At 42.0% G+C, this 21,986-nt stretch overlaps 1 long non-coding RNA gene across 2 annotated transcripts in view; it reads left to right on the forward strand.

The window, feature by feature from the left end:
- The window catches only part of LOC118684549 (uncharacterized), a 49,264-nt gene that overhangs the window by 26,067 nt on the left and 1,211 nt on the right, over positions 1-21,986 (forward strand). For both annotated transcript variants that reach the window (XR_008508263.1, XR_004979860.1), the window contains exons 2-3: positions 16,381-16,553; positions 19,213-19,272. This is a non-coding gene — a long non-coding RNA (uncharacterized LOC118684549). The remainder of the gene's footprint in view (positions 1-16,380; positions 16,554-19,212; positions 19,273-21,986) is intronic.

The raw sequence follows: 21,986 nt of genomic DNA on the forward strand, positions 1-21,986 counted from the left end.
GAGAAAGCACACAAACAGCGTGTCAAATTGTTTACACAGAGCACCCCTAAATGGTCCAATCAGAACGGAGTCAATTCTGCAAACAGCAGAGCAATCCCTCTCTTCCTGTAGGAGCAAACGAGCACACACAAGCCACGTTCTACTAGTGTCTCTTCAGTTCTGCAGCTCTTTGGTTCTTCCTATTTTTCCTGTCATTTTGAAAACATAGCAACTGCCAAAAAATAATGATTTTCTTTTTAAAGAAGGAAAAAAAGAGAATGAAAGAATGTGGCCCTTTGTATTCCATATCTGTTCAGGGAACAAGCTTCATTGATTGAATGCCAGGAAGGGGATAATGCAATCTCCCATTCGGCCTGTTTGCATCTTTTTCCAGGCTGACAGTTCAAGTCTGCTGGCTACAGATGGCCTTTGACAACTGACAACACTCACTGTTGTGCCAGTGCATGACTTCATCTGTGTGACACTGCATGTGACTGCAGCTTTCTTCCTCTTTGCTTGCAGGAACTATTCTCCATTTCAGGAGCACCAGAAGAACAGAGGAAGTTTCCCTTGCCAGAACCAGAAGCCTAAAAATGCCTTCCAGGCAGTGGAAAAACAGGATTGTTGGAATATTGATTGTTGGAATATTGTTGCTTGGGGCTTTAACTGCCAAGTCTGAAGTTCAGAGGCCAAATTTGGTAAAGCTTCAATGCTTTTTTGAATGGACATTTTTCAATATTGGTAAGGCCCACATGGGCATTTCAGAGTGTCCCACACTCCAGAGTGCTTCCCAAAGGGACACCAAGCTTTGCGGCTTGTGCTGGAGGTGCACAGGCTGCAGAGCTGTGCTGGAATTTGGAGGAGTTTTTGTCTTCTGTCAATCTTGGCAAGCTCAGGGGATGCTGCAAGTTGAATGAATGAAGTCATCCATCATCTAGCAGTAACTGGAGTAGGTTGAACTCATTCCCATTCTTCTTTTGCTTCAGAAGCAGGAAAAAATTAAGGCTTGTATTCTAGACTTTTCTTTTTGTCACTTTTAAACACAGGTCACAATTTGAATTATGGTTAGTAGCTATTACCTTGTCCTAATTTTTATTATAACCATTTGATGTAAACTTGGTTCTCAGGCCTGTTCTAACACATGTAATTTACTACTGGCTTTTTTGGAGAAAAAAAAAAAAGGGAAAATACTTTTGTATTTTCTGCAACATTTTTTTTTCTGTTTATTGCTCTAGGCAAGTAGAGAGCTGAGATAACAGAGTGGTGTGGTTCACATAGAGGTGCTGTCAAAGTAGTCCATCATGAACTGGGGATGAAATTTAGCAAATTCTGGGCTTCATATCAGAAGATGGCAGCCAAAGAGTTAAATAGAGATAGAAATACTGGACGTCATATTTTTCATCCTTTTTTAGTTGTAGTGGAACTCAGGAAGCCTCCTCTGAGCTATATGGCACAAGCATTTCAGAGTCTTCATGTTATTAACTCAGTTTAGCAAACAAAGTGTTTTTCAATATCTGGGGAACAATGAAGAGTGCATATAATGACCTCTATTTCTTTGAAGATCACATTTCAATGGTGCTGTCTTCACCATGGAGCCACATTCCTGTGAAAATGCCACTGCCATGAGGCTGTGAACCATGCTAACAAATAGGGAAATGAATGTGCTTAGCTGAAAATGTATTTCCTTTGAGTGATTGTGTTGTTGAGTCTGTCAAAAACTGTGGGCAGCCTGGGAGGGAAAGAAAAGCTGACATCCCAAAAGTTGTTTGGTATTAGTGAGGAGAGCCCAGCATCTGCAGAGCATGAGTGAATTCCATAACAGTTTCAAAAGGCAGTTTATTACAATAAAATTTGACTGTCCTGGATAACTAAAATATCTTAATTAGAGGAGAGTTTAGGAAACAAACCAACATTCTGAGAAGCTGATTCTCTCTCTGTCTTGCAAGCAGGCCAAACAAGGCCTTGTGTGTTGAATAAGTGACAGAATAGGTCTGTGACTCTTCAGAGGATCCCTTCTCCAAGTACCACTGGTAAAATAATGTGTTCCCCACATCCTGCTAAGAATGAGTGGGACAGATGCTGCAGATGTCACTTTGACACGTGTCCCATCTGGTCAGATGGCAATCTAAGGGATGACAAAACAGAGGAATGACACTGACAAAAGGAATTTCTATCCTAGTTCCTTTAGTCATGTGCTGGACATGCTGGATGAACAGTCAGGGTCACAGCCAGCGTGTTGGGAGTGCTGAGTTTTAGTTCCTGTTCTGTGCTGAAATCCATCACCTCTGCTATCAGGCACGGATTGATCTCTTCAGGCTGGCAGGCACATGGCCAGCTAAATGTCACCTCTGCTGTGATGCTCCAGCCAGCCTCTTCACACACTTAGCTACCAAAATATTCATCTTATTCTTACAGAGTCTCCTGGTGCAACACAGCTTCTAAAAGATCTTGGCTCAAACAAATCGATTGCTCCTTCTGCCCTTGGTTCTTGGGACAGTGGATGAATCTGCTTTCTTGTTTTGGCATTTCAGAATATGTGACTTTTCCCCTTGTTCAGGCTGATCTTTCTCTATGTGATGACGTGAAGTTGAGCCCTTGGAAAGGACAGGGAAGAACAGCAGCAGCTTGGCTCTGAGCAATCACTTTGGCTGCCACTCTGGGACAGAACACAGGCTGGTGACTGGCAGTGATATAAATATTCAGGGCTGGATTGACAGTATGCAGGACATGAGCCTGCTGGGAACAGTGAAATTGAGACATGTCTTCTTTCCTTCTTTTGTGCTCCTTTGTGAAGGCATCAAAGGTGTCCAGCAACAAGTTTCTTTCCTTCCCCAGAATAAGCTGTTAGAGGACAAGTGGAGCTCAGCAGCAAGGAGTTGTTGGTATTGTTTTCCACTTGGCTGCAAGTCCTGCAGACAAAGCTAGAGCTGGTAAGTGAATATTGCTTAGCCTGGGTGCCTGGACCTTCCCAAAAGTGCTGAGTCTCAAGGCTGTTCTTGCTCCTCCTCAGCTCAAGAGGGGCTGTGGGAATGGCAGAGAACTTCGGTGTTGGCTACACGGGGCTGTTTTATTGCTGTAGGTCACCCCATTACCTATCAGTTTGAGGCTTGATGCAAAGATAATGAGTTTTGGTGACAGTGAAGACACAGCTCTCAGTGGTAGTTAGGGGGTTGCATTTAACATCTGATTCATGTGGTGACATCAGTACTGAGGAATGTTATTTGTGGTCAAAAGTGCCAAAGAGATCAATGGTTCTACTCCAAGACTAACCATTAAGAAAAAAGAAGCTTTAAATGGCTTTCTAGTATGCCTGTTTCCTGAATGTTAAACTGCTCATTACAGCCCTTTTTAACTTGTTCACTCATGGATCAGGTCAAACCAGTATGATTATTCAGAAGCACTCATCCTATCCAGGTGGGATGAATGTGAGTGCTAAGCTCAAGAGCAGCAATCCTGCTAATCAACAGACCTAAAACTGCAGCAGCTCTGGGATTTTTCCCAATAATGGAGCTAGGACCTTGAATATTTAACTGTATTGTGGAGTTGCATGTGAAGCAGAACCATTTCATTTCTGTACTGACATTTATGCCCTTTATTTCCTCTCTTCCTTTGGGGCATTTCCATGTACACCGCAGGAGCACACCTGAGATGGGCTCTGAAAATTGTTGTGTAATCTGTAGGCAAAGAGCATAGCAGGGGAAAGGCATGAAAGGAAAACTACCAGATTGTGAAAGGGGACCAAGACTGACTTTCTGCATTGTTCTTATTGGCACATGCTGTTTGTGCTTCACATTCTTAGGTTGCTGAGAAACCCTGTCATCTGCAAACAAAACCAGCTCCTGCAGGATGGAGTGTGTGCAGAATGTAAAGAGGGAGGTGTCTGTAGGCAGCCTACAGAAGTTTGCCACGTTGCTGCCATGCACACAAAAAGTTCCTGACTTTTGGTACCAGACTCACCACCCTGACAGGCAACCTGGCTGCACTTAAGGTATTTTATGTCAGGAAGTTTTTCTGAAGACTTGACTCACATATTCTTAAGTAGTAAATACAGAGCTGGTATTAAGTTATGCATTATGATCCAAAGCATTGGTCAATGTTGTATTGAAATGACAGCATGTGGAATTTATAGCATATAATTTTCACCAGGAACACTCATCTCAGGGCTTGTGGCTATTTCTCCATGCCCTTGAAAACACTGGTAGTTTTAGTACTAGATTTGGTAAATTCTTGCACAGTATCTCTGGTTCCTATTTTATTGATAACAGAATTTGATCCTGTAGTATATTTAATATTTGGTCTCTGTCCATTTTTGTGTGTCCTGCCATCCCTTTATCTCAGAATGAAAAAAAAAAGAGACTCAGTTGTGAATTCCTTTCTGACCTGTTCCCCATCATTTACCCACTGAGGGCCAAACCTGTCCTTGGATATTTAGAAGCATAGCTCTAACTGGATATTTAGAAGCATAGCTCTAACTAGGAAATGCTGAAATAAATAAAATAAAAATAAAATAAAATGTATTCCCAGTGGTGAAACAATTGAACATTTTCTCAGGCAAAAGCTGCCTAGCCAGACAGCCTGAGAGCAAAGGCCTGGCTGCATTCAGGATCCCCACAGGAAGACACTCCTGGTAATGAAGCTTGTCACCAGGAAGCTGGTGGCAGCAGATGGCAGTGCACAGCCTGGGCCAGGGGTCTCCTCACATTCCAGTTCCCCATTATATCTGCACGGGGCTTCTCTCCTTAATAGGGGACTCGGAGCTGGGCTTAATGGGCTCTGACTAATGACTAAAAAGGGGAAAAGATGAAGAATTGGCTCCTTTGTGATCTTCCTTTCTTTCTTTCACCCATCTTTGACAGGCTGTAAATGGATTTTCTGTAGCTGCTGCATGTCACTGGGGAAATGAGCAGGGTGTGTTTTAGATGATTAGCCATTATCTGGAGGGTTTGCACTCAGCCCTTGCACTGCATCCCTGTGAGACCAAGGAGGCCTTTAAGTTTCCAAGTGGGAATTCCTACTGGGATGTTGATGGGGAAAAAAAATGCCTAAATTCTGTTCATGCCCAAGGCAGTAACAAGACCTGTCTGACTTCATGGCTCGTGACTGAAGCAGGCTCTGGGCCAGCATGTGACTGCCTGGCTCCTCTTTAGGAGCTGCCTCGGTGCCACTAAACGTGTGTCAGCCCCGTGGGGAGAGAAAACACTCCATTGTCTCCATTGCCTCAGCCCACCCTCCTGCCTTGCAGAAGGCTTCAGATTTCCAGATAATTCTGTGTATGTTCAACAGACAGATTTTGGTGATAAGGTTAAGAAATGTAAATGTTTATCCTTCAAGTTTAGCATGTAATTCCAACTTGCAGGAAAACTGATGGCCCATGTTTGTGCTGTGCTTGCAGAGAGCTTGGCCTGTGCCATGTCACAGTGTTTGTAGGAAGTGTGTGTTGGATCAGTATTTCACTGGTGCAGTCTTGAAAAAGGATGAGGGTGATTCATGAACTGAGAAAAACACAGTCTTCTTAGGGAAAAACCAAAACCAAACCTTTGTAATCAATCTATAATCCAACAGAAAAAAGTGCTGTCTGTATTGGAATGTCTTAGGTGAGGCTGTAAGGCGGGGAAGGAAAAAACTTGAATTCAGGCAAGTTTTTTTCAAAGCTGAATATAATCTGAGAATATTTGGGCTTTTTTTCAAAGTACATGGAGTCCCAGACAGATGCAGCCATCAGCTTTTCCAAAAGCCCAGTATGGTTATGGCACTGCCCTGTGCTGAAAGAGGTTGCAGAGGTTGTTTAGTGGGGATTCCCACTGGGGTGTTTGTAGGAAGAAATGACTTAGTGCTGGGTCTTGGCAGGTGAAAATGTGTGAAGTACAAGAGGGGCTGGAAAACAGAAACCTCTCACAGATGGGGAAATGTACAGATAATTTAGGCTACAGATTTTGGCTTAGGACACCTGAAATATTTGAGGGAACTTTACACAGCATGTTCCTTAGAGCTGAGTGATATCCTGGTGTCTCTAGGACATTTCATATCATCTCACTTGGCACTGAGCAAGACATCCAGTCTGAAAACAATGAATTGACTTGGTTTAACCAGGTAATGCATGGAGATAAAGGTTACATTTACAAAGGAAGGTGAGTGGCAGATACAAAAGGGATTCTGCTGTTTATTACTCTGAGAGTAAGCCAGAAAGAACAGTAAAGCCTGTCACAGTTTACAGGAGTGTCTTTTAAGTGTCTGCAAGATGAGGAAGTCAAGCCATGAAGATTTCATGTCTGTGGAATTCAGGGGAAAGATTCCCTAAGGAGTTGGGGTAATCTGGAGACTAAGGCTGGGGGACAAGGTTTGCTGGCACCTCACAGGTCTGTGTCTCCTCTAATAGCCACCAGTGAATTTTATCAGTTTCCTCAAATTAAAAAAAAAATGTTTAAAAACCATAAAATATTAGAGGGTGTTTGAAGGAAACAAGCATAGAAAGATGGATATAACTATCTATTTCTCAAAAAGAGGAAGGGAATGAAGGCAGTGTTGAGGTGAGGTGTGTGTGACAGGAGGATGTGTGATTTGACAAGAGGCTACTCCAGGCTCACTGCAGTGGCCTTTGCTCTGCTGGCATTTACAGTCAGTGATTCTGCTCCTCCACAAGAAACAAGGGCGAGCCTGAAAACCACAGACACCTCCAGGAGGCACTTAGGCTCAGCTGGCCTCAATGACACAGGGTAATTAGCATAATTAGCATCTCCTTGTTTATGGTAGCTGAGGATCTGGCCAAAATAAGTGCAGTGTGTAGCACAATTGTAATGTGCCTTCAATTCACAAAAAATTTGAAACACTTGTAATTGCTGGTATATGCTGTCAATAACCAGGCTCAGTCATTCATCTGTTTGAACTCCACCTGGAAGAAGCAATAGCAGATTTTCTGACTCAGGTATGTAAAATTAAGGCTTTTTTTCTGCCATGAGACATTTGGATGTGGTAGATCACCCACACTTTGATAACATAAATAATGAAGTGGTAAAATGCTCTTAGTACTCTACTAATTGGTTACAATGGAAGTAAATGGCCCTGGTTGAAAATTGCTTAATGGGCAACTTGAGATAGGTTTCCTTTGTTTGAGAGCTTGTTTAGGTGTTTATAGTACAGTACAGATAACAGAGTTTTGGTAGAAAGTTTTTAGCCTAAGTCTAAAGAACAAGATCAAAGTTCTAGAAAAAAAAGCAATCTGTTTCAGACAGGCTTTAATTGCATTTTGGAACAAGCAAAGGATAAAAGTTTTCTGTCTGCTGTTGGTGGATGGAGAGAAAGAAAAGAATGATCAATAGAGCATGGAAATGAAAGAAGGATAATTGTAGACCTGTCAGTGAAAGTATTTTTTTCAAACAGGAACTCAGTTTCAGCTGTCTCAGTTTTCCCACTGGCTGCTCCCTTCAGTACTTTCACTTTCCATGGCAGAACTTTCACTGATCATTTCTGCAGCTGGACATTCCACATTTCTGCCTTCTCCCTGGAGATAAATACTGAATATCTTACAGCCCAGGAGATTGCTGTCTGGGCTAGAAGGGGAAAGGGACACTTAGTGAATTAATTTTTCTGGTCAGAATTTAGTGAAATAATTCTCTGCTTAACTTGCTTGTGATGTTTTGCTATGCTTGAGCAGGATTATCTCATGCTTTTGCACGACTGCTATGAATTAAGTCTCTACCAAAGGTTTTACACATCCATCTGCTGTTCCTCTTTACCATAATGACTCTGCTGGAGGATCCCATGTGGAAAAGGTTGAAGTTGTGATACCTTTCAGTTATACTGGAGTACTCCTGCATTCCTGGGGTCAAACAGGGCTAATTCTGCAGTGCCTTGGGGCTGTACAGAAATAATGGGAGCAGGGACTCAGGCAAGTTCTCAGGGGTAGTTCCTGAAATTCAGGTCCTCTCTTTGGGGCTAATTCTTTATGCACCTCGGTGTTGCTGTCAGGCAGCACAGCCTTATTTTCTTGAGAAAAATTCACATGGGCAGGTGAGGCTTGTTGAGTATTTTTGGTTCCAGTGTAAACATGAAACAATGTAAATCAAAGCATGCTGGATATATTTTTATTGCTGTTGCAATCTTGTTGCTTCAATACACAACAGTAAAATACAATTTAGGGCAAGCTAGAAACTTAAGGTTTATTGGAATATTTACCAGTGAAAAGGTAAAGATGATATCTTTGATATCAAACTTGATATCTTTGTGATGATGTAAATTACTGCAGCCTCATGTAAGTATCTGCTGATGCATGAGGCCTGTGAGCATTTCTGCATTTTTGGAGTCAGAGCATGGATATTTGTCATTACTGTTTGGTGAAAATTGAGTGCAGATCACAGCCTGACAGCCTGGTTTACCCTGCACCTGTTAAAGGCAATTGCAGGGGGTTTGTCCTGAGTGCCATCATATTTTTGGCTGGAGTCTGCAACTTTTATACACATGAATAATTTTATTTTTGTGAATTCTTTTATTGAACTCTGCATGGAAATATTTTCAATGTGGAGCCTTGGGCAGTGTAAATTCTTCAGAGGAGCAATTATTATGCCTAATTTTTGGCTCTGTTGTAACAGGAGTTATAATTTAAACACATATCAGAACTATGTTTGTAATAACTGAAGCAGCAAATACACCTTCTAAAATGTGCTTTGAGAAAGGACATATCACTTGCTAACCATCGAGAAGAAATGTACAGGAGTGAAAAAACATTGAGTTTATGTAGGCTGAGGACAAAATCTAAATTTGTCAGACTTGTCTGTGTCCCTGCATTTGACTTGTCAAATGGAGGTTTTTAGGAAAATGTTTTAATGTCATGTTTAGGAAAATGGAGGTTAATTTTTTAACTGACTTCATTTGAAAAGAAACTTACTGTCAGTGTTGTGGGCCAAATAAAATCTGGTCTCAGTGCTTACATTCCTGTGGATTTCAGTTGAAGTGCTTATGGTAAATCAGATCTGGGCTTGACTATCAACCATTTATTGATCTTTTTCTGAAAGATCAAATTAAAGTCTTGCTGTGATCAAGCAAATTTCTACTGAGGTTCCAGTCATTCCAACTAATTTCAGACCATGTCACCCACTGGCCTGGTTTTTGCATAGTGGGATATTGGCATAGATTTTGGTGTTTGTATGGATACCTGGGAACACTCAAATATATTCTGTCATTTGTCCAGAATTTTGAGCCAAGTTTTCCATGTTAAATAATTATATCTGGATGAAGTTATAAACTCAGATTAGCACTTTACACTGCTGAGTAAGTTTCACCAATTTAGTATGGAAATGTGTTAGATTGTGTAAGATTTCCTGCTGCAACACCTCTCTTACTGAAGCCTTTCCTAACAGAGCAAATCTACTGACTCAGGTAAGAACACTCCTTTTTTTTCCTGAACCATGGAAGTGTAGCCATTCAGAGATGTGCCCCAGGTCTTGTAATTTTTATTTTCTAACTGCTGTATAATGTCAGGGGCTTCAGCAGCCTCTTGGTGTGCCAGGCTGGAGTTCACTTTGTGTGCCCAGCACTAGAAATGCGTGGCTGATAAGCTGATGCACTTTTTATCTACTTTGGAGCCTGACTGACATCTCCAAACACTGTTGTATCTAAACAGCTTGAATATGTGACCTCATTCCTTAAATACCATCACTGGTACAGCTCTTGTTGCTAAAATAAAAGCAGTGTTGATTCTGTGTTGTGAAAACTCCCCCAGCCCCTGTGACAGGCGCAGACCAAACCACACCTCCTTTTACTATGATAAAAAGGTTCCTTTGTAGCCGTTCCAGGGTACCTGCAGCGTGCAGGCTTTGTCACTCTCTTCCTGTTAACCTGTGACTGGCACAGAAATTCAGGCACATGGAAAAGGACCGGGAGCAGTTGCCAAGGCAAATGATCCCAGAAAGGTGAAGTGGCTTCGTTTTGTTTTCTTAGGCTGACAAGTAGTTTAACTACTCTCTAAACTGAGGGGAGATTGGAGTTGAGCCAAGCTTTCCAGAAAAAAGAGGCCAGGATCAGCTTTCCCCTTTTCTGCTGGTTTTTAATGCTCAGAAACAAGCCCTCTGCACTGCAGGCCTGTGGCAGTGCTTTGTTAAATATAACTAGAGTTTTGGAAACACAAGCTATGCCCTGCATTTGAGCACAACCACATGTCTGCCTGCAAACAGTGTCTGTTAAAAAAAATCTTAGAATTTTCATCTTGAGGACCATTTCTGTGGGAGAGTTGAGGTGCACATCCTCTGCAAAGTAAATTTCAAAATGTTATTTTTTAAAAGAACATACTTATTGCTTAATCTTTAAACATATTCTTTAGTTTGGTGCTGAAAATCCCCAAAGAGAAGTGACTACTTTTAATCTTTCCATCTGGTGATAGGAACTGCCATCAGGGTTAGTGCCTGATTGTCACCTGCTTCTTAAAGCTCAGTATTGTTTTGGTAAGGGAGGAGTCACTGAGAGTGACAACTGCAATTTGTATTTTAATTTACAGCAACCAGATTCAACATTCATTTAGAAATAAAGGACTTCCACGTAGCTTTGGGCACCAAAACTGCACTTTGGGGGAAAAAGGTAAAAACTCTTACATAAGTGATGATCACAGCAGGTTGGACATGTCTGCAGGGAAAGGCAGCCTGTGCTGCTGACTGCCCATTGCCTGGGCACTCCTGGGACCTGCTGGTGGCACAGGGAGGCCTCAGCCAGCCTGGATTTGGCACCTGGAAGGTGAGGGAGTCGCTGCAGTGGGGAAAGCGCTCAGTGGTGACTCCACAAGGCTCCAAGGGTCAAGAGGAAGCACCTTGGGGCCAATATTGAATGTGGCTGGCAACCAGGGTAACTAAGCCTCTGAGGGAGTTATGTGCTTACTCTGCCTGCTGCCAACAAAACTCCTGCCAACATCTTTTTGTAGCAGCAGAAGTCTATTAATTCTGCATGCATACACAGCAGCAGAGAGGGGCTGACATCACGCTGGCCTCCATGGAACAAAACACAGACATGAGGAAGGGCAGGGAAGTGGATTGGCAATGTTCCCAAAAAACAAGGAGCAGCATTTCACTCCCATGAAGGCACTGGCTGGGTGCTGGTCCCTGGGGCTGAGAAGGAGCACTGAAATGTTGTAAAGGGAACACAGGTTAAGGGTATCTAGACAACACAGGCATTTCCTCTGCTCATACTGCAATAATTTGCAGACTTCTTAACACTCTGCTTACAGAGGACTCAGGTGCACTGACAGTGCACAGAAGTGGCAGATGGAATCCTGGTAATGATTTTTAATTACATCTTTGTGATACTTGGCATATGAATGAAATTTAGGCTTCCTGATGGTTTTATTAGATCCATAAGTGAAAAATTTACAGACTGAAGGAAAGAGCTGAAAACAGGGCTGCGAGGAGATCCATAATGAGGGATTTAATGAAGTAGTTAAATCCACTGTAGAACACAAATTGTTTTTAATTGGAAACGTTAGACAGTTTAATCTTTCTATCAAATGTTCAGAGGAAATCAAATACCCTGTTGTATAAAAAGCAGCTGGGACACAGGGAGAATGGCCCTTATATCAGTGCTCTGTGAGAGGTCAATGACAATTTTAATTGATGCTATTTCAGTTCTTGTGGTATGGTGGTAACTAGAATAGAAATATCTGAACTGCTTGTTCTTAGAAATGTGTAGAGTTTATCCAGGAGAATTTTCAGCTTAGAATCAAGTACAAAGGTTCGATGAAATCTGAAAATACAAAAAAATGGGTGCAGTTAAAGATCATTTTGTGGGTACATCCCATTCCATTTATTTCTGAAAAATACATGGGGTGGCAACATTCACTTATTTCAAAGACACAGTTAGCAGTGTGGCCAGATATTATTAAAAATGCATCTTGTACAAAACCTAACATTACAGTTCTAGAAAAAAGTTTTTAAACAATTGCTTTTAAAGCTTTTCTCAATTTTTTTTTTCAACTTTGCAAAGCCCTTTTTATGCCTCTTTCTTTGTCAGCCTGAGAGCACAGCATGGTCCTACTAAATCCATCTCTTTGGTGTCAGTGTTGCATACCATCCCAAATAGAAACTAAAGGAGTGGGAATATGGGCTCATGTTGGAATAATAGCAGTATTCCCAGCTTGGTTTTGCTTTTCTCAAATACACAGAGGAAGATTGCTGGGTCCATTAGAGCCTAACAGGAAACAGAATGTAACTAATTTTGAAGGTAGAGTATTTCTAAAGTTTATCTGTCAAGAGACCTACATTCATTCATTCATTTAAAAAACAGAAGAAATTTCTGGCCTTTTGGTCTTTGCTATGGGCTGAAAGATGTAGTAGGGCACTGGGAAGTGATTTTTGGTTCTGCACTAAACATGTAGAAGGTGGACTTTGAGTCTGGGGCACAGGGGGAGTTTGTATCAGACTTAGCTTGGAGCGTTGTTCACCTGCTGGTTCTGTGCTCTCCATGGAGCCCACGTGTCTGTGGCTCACCTGAACAGCGCCAGCCTGAGCGCAGCCAGCCAGGCCAGAGGGGCTCCACTGCAGCAGCCTGAACCCAAACTAGCTGAGTCTCATGCAATAGCCCCTTGCTGAAACAGCTGGCATCTGGTTTAGTGGCAGTTTACTGATAATACGAACTCTCCAGAGCTAATCTTTAGCCAGGCTGTAAAAATTAAGGGTTGCTTCCCTTTTCCCAGAAGCAAATAGACCTTTGCATGGTTCCATGCATTTCTGGGGTTATCTTTTGGGGGTTATCTTGAACATGTTTATCAACCCTCATTAAGCTCTAAAGCTGTGCTTGCATTCTTAGAAGGAGGTTGTTTTCCTTCCACTGCAGAGCTGTGCAGAAAAGCTCCCTCTGGAGAAGCAAGAGGGAGATGGTTTCTCTGCTCTGCTTCCTGCCCAGAGCGCGGTCCCTGATCCACAGCTCCAACCACTGCAGCTTCCCATCAGTCCTTGTGGGACTTCAAACTCCTGTGAGCACTGGGGATTATATCAATGCTGGGGACTGTGTCAGGATAACACCAGCTTGCTGTGTGTCCTTTGTCCCCTGCTAGCTGGGCCTTGCGTTGCTTTCCCAGATTCTTGTTATTTTGGCTCACTTGTGTTTATCCCTCGGTCCCAGCAGTCCCTGGGCTTGTGGCTGAGCTGTCACTCCTGTACATGCTCAGAAGTAGAAATGCTGAGTTGAGCAGCTGCATCTCTTCAACTGTACATTTCCAGGTCTGAACACCTTTTTTTTTTCCCCAGCTCCCTTGTGCTTTCAAGGTTTTAGGTGTAATCCTTCCAAAGAGCATTAATCACATTAAAGATTTAATCATAGTAATGGTTTTGCTTATTACTGTTATTATGCATTCAAATGTCTTTTCAGCTTTTATTTGTGGGTGGGGCTTTTTGCTTAATAGTTGATTGAGGTTGCATTTTTAATCTACAAGGAATTTAATCTGAGTGATATTCATAAATGCAGAGACTCAAATTTGTTATTATTCAATAAATGAAGGTGTGGCTGTTTCAGAGCATTGTCTCAGGGCAGCACTTTCCTATTTTGGTATCTTTGTACAACTGGAACAAGCAGAATGGAAGGTCAGGCTATGAAGTCAGTGCTGGCCATACAGAGAGCAGTGTAACAACTATCTCTTGATTTATTTTGCACCAGATTTTAGTTATCTTGCCTTCAGATACCCATAAGCAACTCCTTTTTACTGTAGTAACACTTAATACACATCCCTGAGAGAAAAATTGGTCCTCAGAAATAAATTTTGAATTAAAAGGTGAGTAGAGAAAATATAGACTTAATTGTATACCTAAAATAACAGAACTGACTCAAATTGCAGATACATTCAGTGCAGCAAGGGAACCTGAAATTAGAACTTTTTTCTTTTGTTTTCTGCCTCTCGGTTTTTCTGCTTGGAATGAGGGCTTTATGCCCTTTTCTTTCTTCTGTCTTCTTTTCAAATAAAACGGAATCAAACTATTAATACATTCAGTACAGCGAGGTAACCTGAAATTACACTTTTCACTGTTTCTTTGCCTCATCTATTTTTGTGCTAGAAAAGGGGATTTCTTGTCCTTTCCCTTTTGTCTTCATCTGTTACAATTTCTGTATATTAGGCTCATGATTCATTTCACTCTTTTCTCCTAACCCTCTCATGTCTGGCCACAGGCCACTTTTCCAAAACCCCAGGGATACAGATTCCATTTTGTTCTGCTTTCTTCTTTCTCCACCTGCTCCTGGCTGACTCTGCTTGGCGTGTCCTCCCATCCCAAAGCTTGCTCAGAAACCAGCACAGCTTCCATCCCCATCTTCCATGTGCAGCTTCCACCCCCGGCTTCCACCCACAGCTTCCACCCCCTGGCTTCCACCCACAGCTTCCACCCCCAGCTTCCACCCACCACTTCCCACCTTCCCCCTTGGCCATTTCAATCTCTCTCCCATGTAACCATTGCTGGGGAGCCCCAACACTCCCAGCTCCAGCGCAGGTTGCTCTGCCCAAGAAAATGACTTTGTTCAGGCACAAGGGCAGGAACTGCCAGCCATTCTCCATGCTGGCTCTGTTAGGTGGCAGGGTTTTTGGGAGAGAGAAGCACACAGCTCATGGCAAGGCCAGAGTTTCTGTGTGGCAGCACTGAGAGCACAAATACATGCAGCAATCATGTGGGCTCCTTACCCAGGTATTGCCAAACCACAAACCTGCCTATCCTGTCCAATCCCATGTGATGTTGCCCCGGGTGACACAGCTACAAACACATCTATCCCACACATCTGTGTGCTGCCAAGGCTCAGAGAGGGTTTTAGACCAAAGCAGTCCTGTGCTGACATGACACAGAGCAAATGACAATGAAATTGCTCTTTGTATCATGCCATTCACTTCATGGGCAGAACTCCTTCAGACTCCTCTGAAGTCTGCCAGTGTGGGTTACCAGGTTGGGCAGTGCTCCCAGCTGAGTGTCTGCTCTGGCTGCCCAGTGGGGAGAAATCTGATTGGAGCCGATTTGAAAAAGCCCCTGGTGGCAGGAGGTATTTATAGCCCAGCACAGCGTCAGGGGCTGCCGTCGGCACTGCGGGCTCGTGGTGCTGCACTCGGTAAATCACAGATTATGGGGGCTTTGCCTTAGGAGCTTACAGCTGAGGAGGGCTCCCAGGAGTGTGTGCCACTACCTGCCAGAGCACAGAGAGTGCCTGGTATGGAGCAACCCTAGTACTATGGGATGTTATTCTGAGCTCTCTTTGATTTTCTCAATGCATGTCTATCTTTCCTTACTTGTTCTAGACCTGCCTTGCAAATCCAAGCTAATCCCAAACATTCAAGAGAAAACAACTACCCAAGAATGGGAAGTGGAAAAACTGACTGCTCTTTTTCCACTGACCCCTTTGGTTTGTTGTTGCCTCAGTTTTCCAAAACACCCCTACGCAGCACATCTCTCATCCACCTGTTGTATTGAGCTCTGTGAACTGTGTGTGGGAGGAATTGACTTCATAACGTGCCAATGTTGTGTAACACTGAGCCTTGGTGCTTGACCGGGGAGCCTGAGCACTCCAGAGGGTAAACTGAACCTAAGTGGTGTCCAACAGCCAGCCTGATAGGTTTGGCTTTTTTGGTTCACATTTTGGATCTCCATCCATCCATCCATCCATCCATCCATCCATCCATCCATCCATCCATCCATCCATCCATCCATCCATCCATCCATCATTATGCCACACACAATTATAAATGCAAAAAGACTGAAGGAGTATCCATGATTTGAACTAAAATTCCTAAGGAGAGAGGGAAAAAAGTCCCTAACGCAATGTGTTAAAACTTACATATTAGAAGGCATGCAATAAAAATTTAAATTTCGTCCAGTTGCCATGAAATGATCTAAAACTGAACCAATGTATCATATACTGTGTATTTATATGGTGGCACCTGATTTCATTGTCAAAGCAGTTTAAATAGCTCTTGCTATTTCTGAAGAATATGAGTGATGACATCCCCTGCTATTTTTAGGAATAATATGTTTATCTTTATTTAGTTGCACTTAGATGGATGCTATATGGAGAAGTAAGCATTACCCAGTCCTGGGCTGTTTTAGTCTGGGGGAACTAAAGTTACTGGTTTGTGATGGTGCCAGTGCTGATCTTTTGTTCTGTGGGTCAGCAGCTGGAGGTCTGGTCCATTTTGGAATCTCTTTTTGTCTGCTCCCAGCTGTCTTCCCTCTTATCCCATAGTGGGATACATAAATTACTTTTACAGGTTTAGCATTGTGAAGCAGTCATAGAAGTGGATTTTAAAAGGGAGAAAAATCCTCAGATGAGGGAAGAGAGGCTGATTCTCCCAAGGTAGTAACTATCACTCATGGAAAAGGCAGGATGGAATATGACACTTACTTAATATAGAAAGCATCTCCTTTGTGTGCCTTACAATTGTTCTTTTTCTTACTCTTGAAGAAAAAGAAAGGATACTTTGCTTCAAAGAAGAATTCAGTGCAACAATTGAACATCAGTATGAACTTCCAAGCTATAAGAAGGGCTAAACCAGGTCAGATGGGCAGAACATGAGGGAAGTGATGACTGGCTGCAAGTGGACTGAACCCGAGGATTCTGTGAGACAAGAGTAGAAGGTAAGTGTGGCACTTCCATAAGTACTGCAAAGGCACCACAGCAGTGATCAGAGGTACACTTGACCATCACATCAGCTACATGAGCACCCTGAAGTATCAAGAAACTGCCTAAATGTAATCTGGGATCACAAGTTACTGAGCAAAATGGAGGAATTTTTAGATGTAACTAATATGGGCAAGGAGGTTGTCTTCTCACCATCCCAGGAATGTATTTGAAATGCCAGTCAATAATGCCTTTGTTTTGAGTCTCTGCTTTTTTACTAGGATAAAAACCTACAAAACAGTTTACTAGGATTACCTACAAAACAGTTCTACACTGTAGGAAACACAATGTGCTAAAAGAACAAATCAAATTGACATGAATTCAGTGGCAGCCTCAAAGGGATCACATATCTGTGTGCCTTGTTCCCCCTCCAGATGACTCCTCCTCCAGTCTAGGTAAAAAACTGCTGCTGGTGTAGTGTCCAAAAGCTGCTCAGGGAGACTGGCTTTCCAGCCCACTGCAGAGCTGAAGAATTATATGATTATATGATTTACACTTCCCTGGAAGTGTTCAAGGGTGCTCTTGAAACAACTTCTTCTAGTAAAAGGTATCCCTGCCTATGGAATATGGGGGCAAGGGGAGAGAAATGAAATGGTTTGAACGTCCCTTCCAGCCCAAAGCATTTTATGATTATTATTATTATTATTCTTTTAAGCAACTGTCATTTACAAGAATTCTGTTGAATCGATTTAGTTGCATAAGTCTTAAAGAAAGAGTGCTATTCAAAATTCTGATTTTATTTTCAAAAACTTCAAGTGAGTAAAATGGAATGAGAAACAACATAAGCTGCCTTTAAAGCCAAACTGATTGGGTTTTTTTTCCAATTTACCCAGGCATTTCTCCCCAGGATATGGTCAAGTTATTTCCAGGCTCATATGTTAAAACTTACACTGTTTAGCAACCTGATTCTACCTGATGGAATAAATCCAATAAATTTTAGCTAACAGCCTGTGCTGAAGTAATCATTTGAGCAGATGTTACATGTCATTCAAGTAGTTAGTTTTTGCTGAAATATGTTAGTTTTTTACAAGATACAATGAGAAGAGTAAAAACTATATTTACACTGAAAAAAAACCCATTGAAAATAGTTTAGAATAAGGGATACCTGCCAAACATCATGCTCTAGAAATCTGAAGAACTTTGGTTTTCTTTAGGGACTAAAGTAGCCCTGTGCCACTTCTTTTCCATGTGCTGTTTTCTCAGTATCTTTTCCTTTCATTTCTGCTCCTTTTTACAGGATATATCAGAAAGACTTTAGCCTACAGGATTTCTTTTATTCCCTTGCCAACACTGTGGTTGCACTTAGGTAGTCCTTCACCACTGGCATGACTCACCTAAAACACAGCCCTATCTACACCAGTCAGAAACTAGTTCCAAACCAGTAAAACAAGCAAATTCAAGTTTCCTATAGCCCCAGGTCTTAAACTGTTTGCATCTCTATCCTGGAATATCTTCAGTTGTTCTCACACCTCTCATCCTCCTTTTTGGTTTTGTCATCTGGGTAAATGACAGACAGGCAGGCTTGTAAAAACTGCTTATGTATACACCAGTGGAATGGGGAACCACCAGCTTCTCCTGCTCCCTCTGCCCATCAGCTCTCTCTAATTTAGCCAGCTGCTGGTTTCTACAAAACTATCAAAACTTGAATCTTCTGCCACTGCCATTGTTAACTGAAATTGCCAAAGTGTTCAAAAGCTGGAATATTTTATCTGGGGAAAGGTGAGGGAGGTAAAGGGCTTCAGTGTATGACCAGCTGGACGTGATACTGAGAAAGCAGGGAAGTCATGTTGGACATTTCTTAGCTGTCCTATCTTTGTCTGACCCAGATAAAGGAAGAGCTCCCTAAATACTCTAAGAAAGAAGCCTCAGTCCTGGTGGTGTTTTCCAAAGCTGCCCTACATTCCATCCCCAGAGGTCAGAAATGCTCTGTGGCCTCAAGCCCACCACCAGGACCCAGCTGAAGACTCCAGCTGCTGGAGCTGCTAAAGGCATTTGCAAGGGACAGGTTGTTAAGAAGTGAGCAAAGTTCTGCAAAATAGCAGCTCTTCCTCTCAAATGTGAGTTCAGATCAATGTGCTGCTCCCTCTGCACACTTTGCCTGTAGAGTTAAGTTTCCTAATTCCAATAGTGATGGCATCAGCCTTGTCTACAGAAATGGTGAAAATGTTGCCCCCATCAATCTGTTTGCTTTCTCCTAGGGCACATTTGGCAGCTAAGGGAATAATCTTGAATTTTGGTTACCAGGCTGTTTCTTTCCTAAGTGAGTCAATATCAATACTGAGAAAGAGCAAAAATTGATCTCTAATATAAATTATATACACTTTTCCCTTTACAAAGCAAACCAGCTTAAATTCCAATTTATTAGAACTGTAATAAATCCCTAAGTTTTAAAAAAGCTCTTAAAATACTGTAGGTAAAATGCCATGATTTCAGAGTGCTCATTCTCGCTGTTGTAAGTTCTAGTCACTGAGTGAGTGGCACCACTAGCTCAGTACCTGGAGTCAGATTGTGTAGGTGATCTAAAATAAAAATTAGGAGGGGGGAACATGAATTAGAAAAAGTAATTGATACTATCTGGAGTTTTTTGTTAATAGAGAAGGGAGTTTTTTTGTCTAGATCCAATGGAACTGATGGTCCTTATGTTCCTCAAGAGTGAGAAGTATTATGGCCAAACTGGTAAGTGAATAATTTAATTGTATTTCTTAAAAGTGTCAGAGGCTTGCAAGGAGTAACATTAAACCTGATGTGGGGAATTACATGTATTCTGAGAATTAGAGAATTCTGGGGGTGTCAGTAAGACAGAAAATTAACTGTATTGTCCTTTAAGTAACACCAAAGGGGTTCTTTCCAAGAAAAAGAGGAATCAGACCAAATTCCCATTACCAGTGGATCCCTGTGCAGCTTTAGTGAGGTGGGTTTTTCACGAGTCTCATTTGCTGGAGAGCATTGTCATTGTTTTGGTTCCCTTCAAATATTATGTATTTCATTGATGAACAAATGTGTTCTTGTTCACTGTTGTAACATCATTTTAATGGCACTCATCAGCTTTGGTCCCTCTGAATGACAGCTTCCAGAGACCAAAAAGAAATTACCTGGATGTAGGAATTTAAAGCTACAGCTAAAGGCAGCTTTTCACAGGTGGCACTTGGTGTCTTTTGGAGCTGTGCTGAAACTGCTCTCGTTCGTGCAGGTGGGTGGGCTCAGCACCTGGCTGGCTGAAGGAAGTTCTGCAGGGTGTGTTGTGACAGGCCTGAATCAGACTATATTGACATGGGTAGTGGGACATTTACTGTAGCAATGGATGTGTTTGATTCCAATCAAACAATTCCAGAGTAAGAAGTGCCTGGAACACTAAAGAATATAACAGGTTAGAGAAGTTCTCATCAAGAAAATGTTATTTATAGCAGAGGACAAGGAAGGACCCATAGAAGATTCTGATAAAGCCCAGCCTGGTTCGCTTACCATCAAGAGATGGAAATCCCTTTGTTCTATTGTTTTCACACTTTCCCCCCTCCATATGCTGCATTTGTATTAATAAACTAAGCAGTGATTTTGTCACAATATGTCACTGCTGATCTTGAAAAGAAGTACAGCAGGTGTTCAAGTGAAGACAGACCTGTGAGGCAAATCTGCTTGATTCAGCACTGGCATGATCTGAAAACAAAGAATTGCAGAGTTTTATCCTTCAGAGATAAAGACATTATGTCTGAAACCTGGGAGATTGTCCTTAAAGCTTAAAAGGAGGGACAGAAACCCAGCCACCCTCGCAATTTTAAATCCATCCTTTAAAATCTCTATCTGAGATCAAATGTGGGGTTTTTCCTGTTGGATCCTGCTGTGAAGTGACAGTACTGCATTTGTGCTATCACCATTATTATCTTAGTCCATGATCTGCTGTGATATCATGTTCCTTCTGTGTGAGATAAAGCAGAAGGTCAGAGTGGACTGACAAAATCCCACCAGTACATAACCACTGGCAGCACTGCTGTGGAAATTCAGAAACATCCCCACTGGGGTTTCTCTCATGGAACGCTTTCCTTCCTAACTTTGCTATAAGAAAACAGCTGATGAAAACTAAGTTTTAAGTAAAATAAATTGCTGAATATCTGCAAAATACTCCTACTTGTTGTCAATCTTCCTAGCAAAATTGTAAAAGAGCTAAAACCTGGCATGTTTTGCAATAGTTTCAGTACTATAGAGTTCTGTTTTCCCCTTGCCTGTTAATTTGAGTTGCTCAGGGAAAATGGAACTCCCTTCCTGTTTCCCCCCAAGACCTTTAGTCACTTCCTGTCTCTAAATAAAAACTCCTTTCATTTGTTCTTAATTGATGATAGATACTCTTCCAAGTATTCTGATAAAATCAGCCAAATTATATATAGATTTTCTCCTTCTTGTAGATGACCAAAAATCCCCCTAGTTAAATATGTCAGCACCGTGTCTGTACTCAGAATTTGACAATTTTTTAAAGGTACCTTTTTGCCTTAGGTTATTTTATAATGGAATTCTGAAAATCCATTTTCTTGTTTAACCAAGAGATGCAAAACATAGATTTGCTGGTGAAATTATAAAGACCTTATTCAATCAAAGCATTTTATTTGCTATGCCTCCATTCTGCTGCTGCTGCAGCAGCATCCCTTATATCACTGTAAAAGGGGCTGACTTGAAAAGATAAATGGAGAATTTGTCAATGAACACCCAAAATCTTAGTGGCAAAGAATGGCATCTAAAGACCTCACAGTTTGTCAGGCTTATTCACCTGCTGGAAACATTTATGTCTATCAGAATTACAATGTTGCCCTCACTGTATTTACAAAAATACTTTGCACATTTATTTTGGTAATTTCTGGTAGTGATAGGGACATTCCTGGGAAAAAAAAATCTCATCTGGAATTTCCTGTGCCTGATCTGAGACTGGATTGGGTGCAGGGAAAGGCTGCTTGGAGGAGCAGGGGAAAGGGTGGCAGCACAGCTTCTCCAGTGTTAGCTTTGGAAAGCAAGGGCTGGACAAAACATATTCTTAGGAATTAAAATTCAGACACAAATAACAATTTAAAGGGAAAAGTGGTAAGAGGATATACCTTGGCCTTGAGAAGATTAGGACTGGAAGCTGGAAGGTCTCTTGTTATTTAGAAAAGGGGGTACCTTAGCATGGCCTTCCCAATACTAATAGCAGCAGCAAATGTTTGGGTTCAGGCTGTTCATGCAAAGAATACAATAGGTTTTCCTGAGGCAGGAGAGGGCTCAGGGCTGGGAATGGAGCCCCTCCATTGCCTTGTTGCCATCCCATTTTTCAGGCCGTGACTGAAGCTGCCGGTTGAACCCCAGTTTCCAGCCAGAAGCTCTTCCCTCTGCAGCTGCCCCTGAGTCCCTCTGTGTGCTCAGGAGCACTG

This window comes from Molothrus ater, chromosome 3 (genome assembly GCF_012460135.2).
Source record: "Molothrus ater isolate BHLD 08-10-18 breed brown headed cowbird chromosome 3, BPBGC_Mater_1.1, whole genome shotgun sequence".
Lineage (NCBI taxonomy): Eukaryota > Metazoa > Chordata > Aves > Passeriformes > Icteridae > Molothrus > Molothrus ater.